Source organism: Amphiprion ocellaris, chromosome 8, assembly GCF_022539595.1.
Source record: "Amphiprion ocellaris isolate individual 3 ecotype Okinawa chromosome 8, ASM2253959v1, whole genome shotgun sequence".
In the NCBI taxonomy this organism is placed as follows: Eukaryota; Metazoa; Chordata; class Actinopteri; family Pomacentridae; genus Amphiprion; species Amphiprion ocellaris.
The window spans coordinates 29892108-29908566 of NC_072773.1; the positions used below are offsets into that span (position 1 = coordinate 29892108).

The window sequence follows — 16459 nt, forward strand, 5'->3', positions numbered from 1 at the left end:
TTTTAATAGCCACGGGAGGCCAATATTGTTAGATAAGATAAACTTTATTGTCCGTCAGGGTAATACTATCAAGCCGTTCCAGTCACTGAGAGTATTCTAGTACCAGCGTTCTGAGGCAGAGTCTATCTGTGTCCTGGATGCCAGGCTGAGAGCATTCCTGTTGCAGAGTATCACAGGCAAACCATTAGTCTTCGCAGTTGGCAGGCAGCACTGTGTGTACCGACCGAGGGCACACAAATGGCATTAAACAACACAGAAGGTTTAAGGGATCGTTTTGGGTCTTTTCTCCTTTTACAACCTGAATCATATTTTTGTACGTTTGGCCATCAGCACCATTGGTCATGATAACTCACCAAATCAGATGTAGATGATTGCTTTTTGCAGCACTTATAAAAGAAAGCAAACAGTGCAAGAAACGTAGCCAGTCAGATGATTACAGGTTTTGAAGAAAACTCCCACTTAGCCAGACTAATTTGGAAGAGAAAACAAACATCCATCACTTTTTAGAGACTGACTTTGTAGCTCAACTTTGAGCTCTGATACTTATAGTTGGTGTTCATGCTCACAGTTTTCTAGTGCAGTGAGGGATTATTACATATTTATAGACATGTGGAGATGATTGGAACCTGTTTGAACCTCTTCACTGCTCATATTCATTATCACACATTGTAGTGATGTTAGCACATTTCTAGAGCTTAGCAATTAACCTGGCAAGCACAATGTTATCACAACCAACAGAAACAATGGCCAAAGCTTCAAAATAAGATCCAGGTTGTAATAAATCAGAGTTATCTTGTGATTACACAAGACAAAATAGTCTGACTTGGACCGTTGCCCCTATAAGTCCAGTTAAATTTACAATAGTTTCTATTTAAAAGCAGAGCTTCTTCTGTAATGTTCAAACTGGTACAGTGACATGTTACTGCAGTATCTTTAGACTGTTAGCAATGCAGACAGTGCATGACAACAATCATTTATTCACCGTTGTCACTATTACTCTGAACATGTCAATCTTTTTCTTTTTTTTTTTTACACTTGTTCTATATTTTGTCTGCCTCTATATCTCCTTCACTCTTGACTATTTCTGTTTCTCAGTACTGACAGTTGCAAAGATTTATCGACTTTGTGTCCAGGCTGTAATGCATGTCACTCGGGCCTCTGGTTGCCAGATGACAACAGCCCTGAGAATAGAGAATAAACTTCACTCCAATTACATACACATCCATGCATGCAAGCACGCTTACACACACGGAAAGAACTGGGCCAGCCATCGGGACTACTGATTGTACCATTACCCCTTAAATTTACCCTTAACTGAGACACACATGCATCGTGAGAGGTGTGAGACAGTGCAAAGAAGACACTGAGCCAAACGGGCGAATGTAGGGGAAAAAGAAATGTATAGGGTTACTTAGAGACCTGGCGGGCAAGTTTATCAGCAGATCTTAATCTGAGCAGAACCGAGTTCCCTACAATTCATCATCATTACCCGCCCGATCTGGCACATCCCTCTGACCGCCTCCCTCCACTGCTATCCTCCTCCCCTGCCTCCGATACAGGCGTCTGTCGGTGGGGAATCTAGCTGGAGATCCACCTTGGGGTGGTCCGGGTGGCAGCCATGCGATTTGTTTTGCACACATATTCACATGCACATACCTGCAGGCTAGGATAGCACCCCCTCAGCGCCCCCAAAAACTCACCCATCACCTGTCTGGTAAAACCCTCAGCATGTTAGCGAGCCTTTCTAATCTGTCACTCATGACCAGAAAGTGCATGCAAATATACGTGTGTGTGTGTGTGTGTGTGTGTGTGTGTGTGTGTGTGTGTGTGTGTGTGTGTGCAGTGGGATGGGTTTACCCCTGAGGGCCAGTAGAACCTGGGTCTTTATTTTTCAGATGTTGAAGGGGGAGTCTGGTAAGGTCAGGGGTCATAAAGTTTAGGTGTATCAACAGGGAACCTTCAACACTATGAATGACCGCTGCTGATCCGGTGCCTGTTGACACCTCCTAAATATTAACAGCTTGCTCATGTAGCTAAGCTCATCTCTGGCCGGCCAGCAATGAGGTAAACCTATTCAGAAAAACACCTGCTTTGCTGGATTAAAGTCTGTCCTACAGTGAACTGCCTAACAGTGTCAACTCTTCCATTCATCTCTGGTCCTTTTTGCACTCCCATTATCTGATGGGGTGGGTGTCAGCCATTAGGTATTAGGTGATGTAGAGTTGTTGGAAACAGGTTCGGGTTGGGAGGCTGTGGGAGCAGCAGGAGGTGCAGATTTGTTAGGGAGCTCAAACTAATATTTACGTGACCTGCCAGGACCTGAGGGGTTTGGAGACACAGAGGGAGAAAAAGTACAGCTATGAACTGCATCGCCTGCTTTGAGGAGAAAAAGGGGATTATGACATAAAGCATTTATCTGCTGAAACCTACAGCAAAAAATGTCCTCCCCTCACCACCTCCAACCTTTTTCCCCCAGTTCCCCCCACCTTCACTAACTGCTAAATTTTGCTCTGTCATTTCCTCTGATAGTTCACGGGAACGCGTCTAGGTGGCCATCACATGCGTAGTAGTGCCTCTCTAAAACTACTGTGATTTCTTTTTGCAACATATTGGTACAAAAAAGCAACTGTATGCCAAACAAAGTCTTTGATCTGGCAAGTTGCTAAGAAAAAGAGTAAAATCGGAATTTCCCAAACAATTCCCCTCCAGTGGCAGAGCAGCGTCTCAGCGTTCACTTACCACTGCAGGTAAAACTCTTTCAGTTCTTCTATCATCACTCCAACTACTGACACATACAACCACACGCAGGTTGACCTCGATGAATTTTTCCGTCAGTAGAAAGCCTGTGTGATCTGACGGAGCGCCAATTTGTCAACCCTAATTTATCCTTAGAACAGCTTACTCACTGCTACGCCAGGAGTCAAGCTTGGTGTCGGTTAGCAGAGTATTCGGTAGGTTCAGCTCACATGCAGCCTCCGCGGGGGTTAAAGGACAAAGAGCGTCGGCGCTGAGCCAGAGTCGGACAGTTAGACGGTTAGTGAATTCTTCACCGTACAAGGTGTGGGGCCGCGATGTGATGAGGGTTGTATATGCGTGTGACAGTGCGAGTGTGTTTATCTCCCTCCCTGTGTGGGAATTTACAGACACACCTCGCGAGGCACAAACAACAGTGACCTGGAAAAATAGCCGAAATTCCACCAGCATACCAGGGAATCTGGGGGTTTGGGCTGACAATACACACGCAAGACAGAGGTGTGGGAAACAGGAGAGATACAGGGTCAGGGTCAAATTGTGTAGGCCTCACAGACACAGATACCAGTGAGTGATACCAGCTGACACACACTGATGCTGACACTAACAGTGATACTGTGACTACCTGAGTGGCATTGATTGATAACACTGAGCCATCCCAGCGTGCACACACAATCAAACTCAGACTCAGCTCATTCTTATGGCTTCTAATCAGCATACTTTTACTGTTAATCATCTAAATGTTGTACAAAAAACTAGTATTAAGCTGCAGTCTCTTAAAGATGCCCCCTAGTTTAAAAACAAGATTTGTAATTGCCCATATGGTGTTTCTATTGTATGCAAAATGAGCAGTGAACACAATCTTTAAAAAACAATAAATAAATGAATCACATCAAAGCAGCCGATCCTGTCAACTTGTAGTGTGAAACATTCATTTTCTTCTTCAGAAGTGGTTTCTGATATTTATGATTGAATTACTCCAGTATTACAACCTGCGATAATGTAGTGTAAAGCAGTTTTAAAGTGTTTGAGCTGGTGTGTTCAAGCTGCAGCGAGTGGTGGGGGAGTGGGTGAAGTCAGAGAGATGGGAACTTCTTAGATCCACACATTCTAAAGGAAGCAACAACATAAAGCTACATCTAACTGATTATAATGCAGGAAGGGATTCATCTAAATATGCAACTTTGGTATGTACAGATGAGCTTTTAGGGAGGGACTTCAATTTATTTAATTTAGAGATTATCTAAGATTGATTTAAAAAAAAGAAAACTGTTATTCCAAATCAGTTCAGCTTTATAATAATAACAGGAAAACTCAGTATGGTGTAAAGTGTTTTTCCTGCTAGTTTGAGAAAGTAAGATGCAGAATTTTAGGTAAATAAAATGTAGAAATAGGTTGAGAGAGATCTCAAAGGCAAGGGCTTTTAAAATAGATTCAGCATGTGTAGGTGAATTTATGGGATGACATCTGGGTACATAGTGCAGCTACAGAAAAGCATTGTGTAAATGCAGTGAAATTCAGTGTTTTGTAGCTGAAGTGGGGTGGGTGGAGGTGGAGAAAGAGACTTCATAGATCCATAAATTCTAGGGCAGGCAGTCATGTAGTTACATCAAAGCCATTTTACGGCAGAACAGATTATTTTTATGGAAAAAAACTTCTAAATTTGTAACTCTGAATGTGACTATATCTGATGGAGTGTCTACCTGCACTCGAACATGTTCACAGCTGTGTGTTTGTTGTTGCTTACAGTGGAGTAGATGTGTTTATCACATCACTGGTGCCAGCATCTTACTCCCAGCCTCCCAGGCTCCTCACCTTTAAAAACACAAACCGCTAAAGATACTCACTCGTACGACGAATCCCAAACTCACACCGCACAAACAAACACTCTCCATGTGGAATGTGAGAGACTGCTCTGTTTGTATTTTGAGGTGCAGCTTTTCTCCAGTGTTCATTTCCCTGTTCATCTTCTTAGCATGCAGTGTATGCTCCGCTTGGCACATAAGTTGGCCAAGAATTATAAAAACTTTACATATACAGCCAAGTGCAGCAGCAACAATCTTCCCTAGACTAAGTTTTACTTCATACCAGCACTGAGACAGCTGATCGCGAGCAAGGACACAGTACAGTAGCCTCAGTCGCTCCGTAAACAGTGGTAAACAGAGCAAGCGCTCGGCATGAAATGGAGGAATACTGTGCGCAAAAACATTTACACAGAGCTGCCACGGGAACAATATCATTTCAGCTTTACAATAAAGTGCTGGTGTAACAAAAACAAGAGAAGGAAACTCATCCGTCCCTCTCTCTGCTCAGAGTGACTTGTTTATGCTCTGGCCTCCCACTCTGTGTGAGGAGATAATTCAATCAAGTATAATAGAGCTTTCACACGAGCTTAACCCAGCATTAATACTAATGCTGCAAGACCTAAATCTGGAGCCTGATCTCATATATCTAGAATTTTATTCTATTCCACATCAACAGATGAGATAGTTTACTGTTACTGTTAATATCTCGACTTCGGTAAATGGAGATTTGACCTTTCATTATGAAAATCTGACCTACGGTTCAACTAGATACTTCAAATAAAAAATATACAACAAATTAGATTGTAAATAATGCAGAGAAACATGTAAAGAAGACATAGACCAGACAACATAATCATGTGAACACACAAAAATGCAGCAGAAGCATCTGCGTCAGTACTGATAAAGGCCCAGGAGGGAAAGGGAAACTGTTGTATTGCACTGATGTCCCAATGCCTGAAAGAATTGTGGTATTTTAATTATACCCAGTCAGCCAGAGAGGCAGGGGAAGACCACACCTTGTTTTGGCAAAGTCCTACTATGTCCACATCTTCCTCCAGTAACTATAGCCAACTACTGACAGTGTTTTGATCCACCTCAGAATTAAAAACTGCCCTTCTCACGCAGACAGCGTGGAGGCAGGCAGCAGCATAACCCTCACTGTAGTTGGTGTACGTTATAGATCACACATGGAACACATGTATGTATATATATCATAAACTAAGCGTGCAAACATCATTGTCTGCTATGTGCATGCAAACAGTATTCCAGTACAAATCACTCGTATGTTGCAATGCCCCATTTCCCATAGAGACACGCAAATTTACTGACCAACCAGCTCCTCTCTTCATACTATCTGTAAACATTAAGCCTAGCTCCAAAAAAATCTATTTATAGGGTCTTCATGATAGATGATTTGATGATGGTAAAGATGAGTGGAGAACTTGAAGGCATTTTGTGCATCTTTTCTTTCAATACGTGTGGGTAGCATGACTTTATTTTCACTCACACAGTACTATAGTGAGGCTCACATCTTCATTATTGGCTTGGAGCTCCCTATCTGTCAAGGGTTTGAACTAGGATAGTTTAGAGGAGAATAAACAACAGTCTAATGTGTTTATCAGACACTACAGCACACACCAACAGCTGTTTACCACACGGAGAGCCAAACCGCATACAACAACAACAACAGCACGGGGGACATGTTATCTGATGGAGCTGTATGAAAAGGTGATGCTGAAGGGACGTTTGTGTTCTCTATTACTTGGGGCGGGGCGCGGGGGGGGGATTCTGACAGTATAACCGCCCTGGATGTGACTATCCAGCTGCTGCAACATACTCTCAAACCATATAGTTTAGACTAGGAAAGGGAAAGTAAAGGAGTTTAAAAAAATCTGGGTATGCCTGAAAAGAGTCCTACTCTTGTAGAGTGTACTTTAAAGTGTGACTAATGGGTTAGTGAGGTATGTTGAGTCTAACGCCAGGGTTTGCAGTGTCATGAACAGACTCTCTACCTGCTCGGTCATCATGGCAGCTTACGATGCACAACTAGTCTGCTTTGGGGGACATCATGTTCAGAGTTTTGTCTCTAAGCAGCGCCACCCTTTCACCACCTGACAATATTATGTTATACATACAGTCAGGGAAAAAATTATTAGACCGCCTTTGTTTTCTTCAATTTCTTGTTCATTTTAATGCCTGGTACAACTAAAGGTAAACTGGTTTGGACCAGTATAATGATAACAACAATAATAGCTCATAAGAGTTTCATTTAAGAGCTGATATCTAGACATTTTCCATGCTTTTCTTGAAAATAACCAAAATCACTTAAGTTCTTACATCAATAGCTGTGGCATTGTACTGCCAAAAACAATGCTTTCAGGTCCATGTTTTCTTTTCTGTCTGTTTTAGTCTCATGATACACACAAGAGTTAGTACTGATTCATAACCATTGTTTCTGATGACTGCAGCCATGCATCTTGGCTGCTCTCCACCAGCTTCTGACATTGTTCTGCTGTCACAGCAGCCCATTCCTGTTGCACAAATTCTAACAAATTTGCTTTGTTTTCGGGCTTGTGGTTCTCCATTATGTGTTTGATGATTTTCCACAGGTTAAATTGGATTTAGATCTGGTGATTGAGCAGCCAAGGCATGGTTCCAATGTTCTGGTTATCCATCCAGGCTTTAACTGACCTTGCTGTGTGGCAAGGGGCATTGTCTTGCTGGAAAATCCAGTCATTGGAGGCAGGAAAGAGTTTTCAGCTGATGGAAGACTGTTTTCAAGAGTAGCCCTGTGCATGACCTGGTTCATTTGCCCTGTTCCACCCAGACTGAAACAACCCCAGATGGTCACTGATGCACCCCCATGTTTTACTGTGTGGGCAGACATTCTGGTTTGTAGCTTCTCCAGGCTGGAGTGGGCATCAACTGAAAATTGGATTCATCACTGAAGAGAACCTTAGCCCAATCATCAACAGTCCAATCCTTGTGATCCCAGCAAAGAGCAACCAGGTTTTCCTCTGCCTTTCCTTGATGAAGGGCTTCTTCCTGCCCTGTGTGACTTCAGACCAGCTTCAACAAGTCGCTTTCAAACTATCCTTGCTGAACAAGTCACATTTCTCCACAGTGTCCACTCATTTATAAGGTCCCTGGAGGTCTGATGACGATTCCTGACACAGGAACAGATGAGTGATGGTCATCACATCATTTTATAATCCTAACCATAAAAATCTTCACATTCTTTTGCGTTTACCATATCATAATCTCTGCTTTTTCAAATGACCAGAGTAATAACAATACAGTGCAGATGGTTTAAATGCGCTGTCTGTCTTAAATGCGTATAGTATAGTGCCTATCTTGAAGGGAAGTTCAGTTGCTCATAGCAGCAAACAGTCTTGATTTATACCTCTATTCCTGCTATTATGTGTATTCAGCCAACTCAGAATCAGCAAAATCTTTAGTGGCATCTGTTATTATGATTATTGACTACAGAGTCCCCATATGCACTTTTACCTTCAGCATCGTGCAGCCAACTGTAAGGACAATGTTTGGTTGAGGAGGTCTGAGTGCAGGACTGAAGTCCAGAAGAGAGAGGCCTCTCTGGTGTGAGGAGGGCAGCAGGAGTGTGGCACTCAGCCCTGTCTGGATCCAGGAATGAGTGAGATACAAGAGGGGATGGTAGGAGATAAGTCCACTTCAGCAAACTTAATGGGACACTTCAGTACAGGCGCAGCTCTCAGCCTGAGCGCAGTCTGTCAGCCTGAAAATTAGGGACAGAGACATGAATAAAAGGAAGCTGGAAACGGATTCTTAAAAGTCGCTCTCTGGTTATTAATTAAATCCTGAAAAATTAATCTGTGTGTGTCAACGTCACAAGGTTTTTATGAAAGACAGCAATCTCTTTCTGCCTTACTAGGGCTTAGATGTACCTCTACACCATTACCTCTTTTAGAATATGCAGATCTATGAAGTCTGCACCTCTCTCTTTACCCATGCCTCCAATTAGCTGCAGCTAGAGCAGGCCAGCTCACCTAAAACTGCTCTAAAACTGTAAAATAAACTCATATGTGAAGTCAACAAATTGACAGAATTCAATCATTAGGTTTGCTACATCTGAAACACTGAAAGTCTGAATCCATACTTTTGAGACTGTCATCGGTACACTGAGGTTTTAAGATGAAGACGACTGCTTATTTCAAGATATGTTTCCTAGTGTAAAAGAAAAAAACAAAACACTAAATGGACATGTTAACCAGATTTTTAAAAACTGAAATCTTTCGATTAGTCTACATCTAAAATAACTTTACTGTCATTTCTGCTCTGAGCAGTGCCATATAGCATAATGACATGGCATCTAGCAAAGGAAATATCACTAAGGAGACCGTTTTCATTAACATATTTGAATGTGAGCACATTAGTGTGTGTTTGTGTGTGTGTGTACTTCACAAACAGTGACAGAGACAGATTAGGTGTCTGAGAGGGACAGATGGCCTTACAACCAACCTCCACTCACTCACTGAATGAGATAAAGAGCAACATTCACACACTCACACACACACACACACACACACACACACACACACACACACACACACACACACACACACACACACACACACACACACACACACACACACACACACACACCCCCATACGCACACACTCCACCGCTGGCATCCAACCAATTGTGTTGAGAAATAACTCAACCATTAACATGGACAAATAGGTGTGGATAAGGCCTGCATCGGGTCCGCCGAAAATTGCAGATTCATCACAAATTTCAAACAAACAGATTAGGAGAAGACTGTTGTGGTATTCAAATGGACTTATAGGATTTGTCCGTGTATACACTTTGCCGTGCTGTGTGAGATTTGGGAGGGCGCGCGAGTACGAGAGTGTGCGAGGGTGCCAAAACAGTGACAGGCCATTCCTCTACAAACAGGTTTTCAACAAGTTCTTATCTTCGGCTCGCTCCTCATCCATTCCCTTGTTTCTTCCTCTCCTGTCCTGGAGCAAATGCCTTTTGATTACATTACCGTCGCAAATACACTCGCAACGTGCACCCAATTTGTCAGAGAGACAGTGTTATAATAAGTAAGCATTTAACCACGCATACAGTACATCACCAGAGGACCAGACACAGCAGCGCTACGGGTTTGTGTGTACCGGGAGGTCTGTGTTTCCGGGTGACCTCGGTGGCCCAGGCTGCCTGTCTATTAGAGCAGAGGGCCATTACAGACCATCAGAAAGTGGGAGCATCCCCTCTTGCCATGGTGATAAGATCAAGGCATTCCGACAGCCAAAGCGGTCATTACCCTGTGCTCTAGTCCATAATGTCCCTCCATTAAAACACACCGTTACCATGGAAATGCAGCTGCGGCCGTTTAAGTCATTTCTTGGCCCTGCTGTCTCTCTGGGCACAAACACACAATGCATCGACATGTCGTTTGATAAACATTTACACATGCACACTGCTATGAAGGGTACTCTCACACACACAAGCTTTGCTGTCTGGGCGCATGGCTCATGCGGGGTCGTGGCAGCCCGGACAGCGTGATGGCGACTGGCTCACGGCAGGACCGAGAGAGGTGACAGATGGTACAGTAAGGCAATCCGGACGGCTGAGCCATTGTGCAGTCTGACAGAATTTAGCTTCAAACACAGATATGGTCGAGCAGACAGATAGGGAGGCTGACAGAAACACACACACAAACAGATGCATGCACGGCACAAACACAGATCAGAATAAACAAACACCCCTGGTTGTTCTGAAGATTTTGTGTCAAACAAACCCGACCCCCTGTCCTTCTAATCCTCATTTGGCCACTTCCAGACTTTGTTCAAAGTCGTCAGTAGACACCTCCTACGCTCAGATACTAACACATGTAAACTAACCCCTTCTGATCCCCCCGAACCTCACAGCCGGCATAAAGACTTAGCAAACCGTTCAGTGCTGCTCAAAGGAACTATTGCGCACATTGTCCAGCACAGTTTAACCTAATTAAGTTCTGCTCTGTTTTTGCTCTTTAAACAAAAAAAAAACGACATTTATACGCACCCACTTACAGACTTCTGCACACTAGATTTGTATGTTTAATCCTGAACTAAATTGAACATAAAAAGATCACCTGATTTGCCAGGTTGCATGTGCTGTTTTTTGTTTTTTTTCCGTTTCACGATGAGGTTGACTTTACTACTGACTGTACAATTACATAAGCACATGGACTCTTTACAAACAGACAAATCTTGAGAGTCATAATAAACATATCAATATACCTAGACAAATTAAAAAACTTAAAGAAATATTAGAGTTGTACCAAAAGAATTACTCACTTATGTCTCACCTGTCTTGCAGGTATACAGTACAAGCTAGTATGAATTAATACAATGTCTGAAGACTGCAAAAAATCTCACCAATGACAAATATTGTACACTTAGCTATAATTATAGACCTATTCATATTTACCAGAAAGCTAGATAGTGGACAATCAAGACAGCCAACAGGGTCAGTTATACATACTGAGCAAAAATTAGTCTGCGTTTCCTCCTAGTGGCCAGAGTTTGAATGTAAAATAACAAGAGTTAAACATGAGCCATCAGAAACAATTTTTAAATAAATTAATCTGCCATTTCCTCATCTAATTTCTGTGGTCCCAGCTGTGAGCTTCTTTACTCACTTGTTCAAAGTTAACACCTCCAAGAAATAAACAAACTTGAGTCATGTGACTTTACAGGTGGAGAGGGAATCACAGAGGAAGAGAAAGATTTGAGTTGGATTAACAATTCGTGCAGTTTTCGCTTAGAAAAACTGGTCCTAAATGGCAACTGTTGGTTTTCATTCATTATATGTACAAATATTTATATTCCACATTAAGCGATATACATGCACATCTGAAAACGCATCCTGTATGTGCCCCAGTGGTGGAAAAAGTACTCAGATCTTCTGCTTAATTAACTGTACCAATACTTCAAAGTAAAAATACTTGGTGACAAGTCCAAAATTAAAATTGTTGCTGATGTTCATGTGCAGAAAACAATACCAATAATAGATGTGGATGACATGAATATATTAGCTTTGATGCACTTATTAGAAAGTTATTAAATAGTATATATGATCGTGTCTATAATGCTGAGAAAGAAGAGTTAAATGCATATCTAAACATTCAGGCAGTTTAATCTCTGATTAAATGATTGTGCGTCCAGCTGTTGATTCACTCTTCTGCGCATGTGCGGAACTATTACCCCCACTAATGAACGTAAATCTCCAGCTGTAATGTTGAAACTTTAAAACTGTTGCACTACCGTCAAAATAACAACCTGTATGTACCGAAGTTTAAGTTTCAATACTTAAAATGCACTTTAAAGCGAGTTCCTCATTCTGCTAAGTTGCCGTCCTCTACTCATAAAGTAAAAAATGTTTGCTACAAAGGTCTAGTGCAGTGGTTCTCAAATTTTTTCTGTCGGGCCCCCCTTTGGAGGACAAAAAACTTTCGTGCCCCCTCAATAACTTTGTGTGTGTGTGTGTGTGTGTGTGTGTGTGTGTGTGTGTGTGTATATATATATATATATATATATATATGTGTGTGTGTGTGAAACTGTGAAAACATGAATATGCAGGGCTGTGTTATTTTATCTGATTCCATTTTGTTGTTTTTCACAGTAAAGATCAGGGGTGTCAAACTCATTTTAGTCCAGGGACCACATAAATCCAATCTGATCTCCAGTGGGCCCCACCAGTAAAATCACAGCATAATAACCTATAAATAACCACAACTCCAACTTTTCCCCTTGTTTTAGTTCAAAAAAGTACATTCTGAAAATATCACATTTAATGAACTATCTTTTTACAAAATATTATGAAGCTGAAGTTTCTTAAGGAAAACAAGTTCAGTTTCAACAGTAGCCTATTATGCCTCAGTTCATCATTTACACATGCATTGTAACTGCCAGATAACAGCTTATCTACAAAAATACAAAACATTCAGTCACAGCTATCTGGAACTGAGCAATCTAGTATTTCACTTCATGATCAGAACAACTTGTCAAGTTCGAGAAATTATTTTAAATTTACAGCTTTACAAATTTACAGTTAATGTTGTTGGAATTTTTATCATTTGTAAAGTCGTCCCGCGGGCCGAAATGGACCGTCTGGTGGGCCGGTTTTGGCCCACAGGCCGTATGTTTGACATTGCTGGTAAAAATAATCGGAGGAGATGAGCCGAGTATGTGACGTGATCGAGTACGCTGGAGTTCCGACTGCACATTAACGATGCGTTCTCCCGTTCTCAGGAGTCTGTACTTCGGAGTCTGAACGGCCAGTGCATATACCATAGGTATATACAGAAGATCATTGTTATTATTATTATTTATATCTATGGCATATACAGTCTGTGGGCCAGCACAATTTCAGTATTGTTGTACGCCGCGAAAAACAGGCCGACGTTAAAACAATAGTTCAGCTAACTAGTTCCGTGTTGAAGGACCTTTTCCTCCCAGTCGCCCGCGCCCCCCTTGACATGCCTCTGTGCCCCCCCAGGGGGGCGCGCCCCACTATTTGAGAAACACTGGTCAAGTGCATCACTGTTTGGCTAGCTTGGCTTGTTTCACGTTTACGGTAGTTGCTATGCTATCGATATACAAATATTATCTCTAATAATTAGCCAGATGTTGCACAACGTACTCATAGGCTACTGTTACAAGTTGCTAAATCCCATAATACACCGAGCAGATAGCGCCAAACTTACCGCTACATCCGGGTATTTAAATTGATGCTACTGTCACTTCCTTCCTCATTACAGACTAATTCAAGTGGCTCCTTTTAGGTTAACCAGCTAACTGAATGTTCATTCACTGCCACCTGGTGGAGAGACACTGGCAACTAGCTGGACAACTCCTTGCCTTGAAAAATGTGTACATTGATTGTTGCTTGTGCATATCTGTGTTTCTGTCACTTAAGTCCATAATAATACAAATATATTAATTATTTTAGGGATGCATTCATATTTACTTTTTAATATTACTGATGCAACAACTTCTAGGATCACTATATTATATTTTACTATACTATTCTAAACTATACTATACTATGCTATAATTTTCTATAGTATGTTAAGGTACTCTGATTGTGGGAGACTGCTGTAACACACGGTGGCCCACACAGTGAGGACACTGACTCAATGACGGACTGTGTTACAAACTATATCAACTTCTGTGTAGAGATCACTGTACCGACCAGGAGTGCTTCTCCAGCACCAAACCATGGGTGACCTCAGAATTGAAAGCCCCGCTGAAGGAGAAGAGGAGGGTTTTTGGATCTGGGGACAAAGAGGAGCTGAGGGGGGTGCAGAAGGAGATAAAGAAGATGATCTGGCAGGACAAGGCCAGCCACAGGACCAAGATGGAAACTCTGGAGACTTTGGAGAGACTTGAGAGCCATCTCTGGTTACAGCAGAGGCCATGAGAGGGGAGCTGCAGCAGGAGAGTGGGAGTGGGCCAACGAACTGTATCTGTTCCTCAACACATTTGACTCTGCTCCCACCTCTCCCCCAACTCATCAAAGTACCCACTTGCCAGCTCCTTCGTCACACCTCAGTTTCTTTCCTCCTGCGTATCACGGTTCCTTTTGCCAAGGACATGAGACAAGGAGAGTCTAAACAACAGGACACATTATCAGGATACAGAGGACAGCCAACACCACATATGCAAATATCTACAGACCCCAAAAATACAATGCAAAGTTTGTTTGATGAATGTGCCAAACTACTGTCTATTGTGTGCATTGATTTTGTTGTTTTGGTGGGTGATTTTAACATTCATGTTGATAATCTTCAAGACGGAAATGCTAAAGAACTTCTTCACATTCTGGTTAACTTTGGGCTCTCTCAGCATGTAACAAATCCAACACATAACAAAGGGCATATACTAGATCTAATTATTTACAAGGATTTAAATGTTTCTGAGGTTGTAGTGGCTGATGTTGCTCTTTCTGATCATTACTGTGTTTCGTTTAAAATGACCACCACTACCAATATTAAAGGATCAGCAGAGGTGATCAAAAAGTGCTTTATTAATGATAACACCTGTGCATTATTCATCCAGGCTTTTACACCATCACCAGCCCTTCCCACAGTCTTTGTTGACGACCTCGTTAATAGTTTTGGGAACAAAGTGATGACTCTCATTGACTCTGTTGCCCCAGTTAGAGCCAAAGTCTTATCAGGAAGGAAGAAGTCACCTTGGACAAACACCACACTAGCTAAAGCTCAATAAAGAGTGTGCAGACAGGCTGAATGTGAGTGGTGGAAAACCAAACTCCTGGTTCATTATTACAAGTACAAAGAGAGTCTTCTTGTGTATAACCAGAAATTGAAAAATGCAAGACAATCTTTTTTTCTCAGAGATTGTCAATAGGAATGCTAACAACGTTGGTACACTATTCTCTGTTTTTGACAGGCTGACAAACCCCTCAGCGTCAGTCCCATGTGATGACTTTCCAGCTTTTTTCATAGATAAAATAATAAAATAATAATGATAAGACAAACAGTATGTAGCTCCAGCTCAGGCCAAACTACAGTGTTATCTGTTCCTTCTGGTTCTCTGATTAATCTAGCACATTTTAAACTCTCAGATCTTACTGCTCTGGTAGAAACTGCCTTTAAGCTAAAATCAACAACATGCTGCCTTGACACTGCCAACAAACTTCTTTTAAAATGTTTTTAATTGCATAGCATCTGATGTATTGTAGATAGTAACAATTCTCTTCAGTCAGGGCAGTTTCCTCATGCCTTGAAAACAGCAGTGATCAAACCTCTTTTTAAAAAATCCAGTCTGGTCTTAAAATTGATTGGTTCCATAAAAAATACATAAGAAATTTTGAGTATTGGGTCATTTTGGTACCAGTGATCCATTAATGAAGGACAATTTTTGTTGCTGTGCTTCATGTCTATTTAAAGCCAGTACATTTGAAAGTTCTTCAGAGACAAAAATGGCTAAAAGAAGGAACCTAACTGTCATGCACGTTCCTTGTTTGCTGTTGAGGAATCACTCTGAAGCAGTGAAGACTCAAAACAAAAATATTCTTAAAGAATATTCTAGTAAGCATTGGATGATCAGAATGTATGCATACAGATTCTCCCAGGTCAGGCTGGAACGTTACATCCGCTTACAAAAAAAAACGCTTCTTCTTCTCCACATGCACACACTAACAAAGATAAAGCTTTGGCCTTGATACACAGCACATTCATATTTTCTTATAATGTAACAATTCATTTTACTGAAACTGCTAACTCAAGGTTGTTTGAGGGAGAAAACCATAATAATCCTCCCTAAGGGACACCTGCATCCTCCCTATGAGATACCACTAATGGCTACATCACATCTCAGCTAACAATGGAATGATACTAACTGGTCGAAAGTGGGAAAAAGTTTGCAGGAGGGTTCTTTTTACAGGGTGCAGCTCCTTGGGATTGGATGAATCGTGCCAAGAGATATGGACATATCTGTGCACCAACTAATGGGAGAACTAAGTCTAAAGCACGGTTTATCCCCACCTTTAGCCGATCACATTTCAGTATTTGAATTAGATGTTTAAATGTATGACCTCTCACACAATACTAGACTGAATAAAATGTTGTGTTCACTTTTGATTTTATCCTTTTCTGTCAGGCTGTTCCAAAGAGAAAATGTCATTGGACAAGATTCTTTTGGAACACTGATATTTAGAAAATAAACAGCTAAATTGGAGAGAAGTGGTTTGTATTCTATCTCAAAAAACAAACACAATCAACATTTCACCTGCACTGTACATGACTGACTTTTAGATCATGGCTTAAGGTCCTACAAGGCTGTCAAGAAGTCCCTGATCAATGGGAGACAGAGTTTAGCCCAGCGTCGTTTGGCCCAAGCAC

At 41.6% G+C, this 16459-nt stretch overlaps 1 long non-coding RNA gene across 1 annotated transcript; it reads right to left on the reverse strand.

The window, feature by feature from the left end:
- Nucleotides 1-4621: 4621 nt before the first annotated feature.
- LOC118471502 (uncharacterized) lies at nt 4622-13381 on the reverse strand. The gene is made up of 3 exons (XR_004848826.2): nt 13298-13381; nt 8067-8313; nt 4622-7723 (listed from the first exon to the last, which is right to left on the reverse strand). It is a non-coding gene; the product is annotated as an uncharacterized LOC118471502 (long non-coding RNA).
- Nucleotides 13382-16459: the final 3078 nt, after the last annotated feature.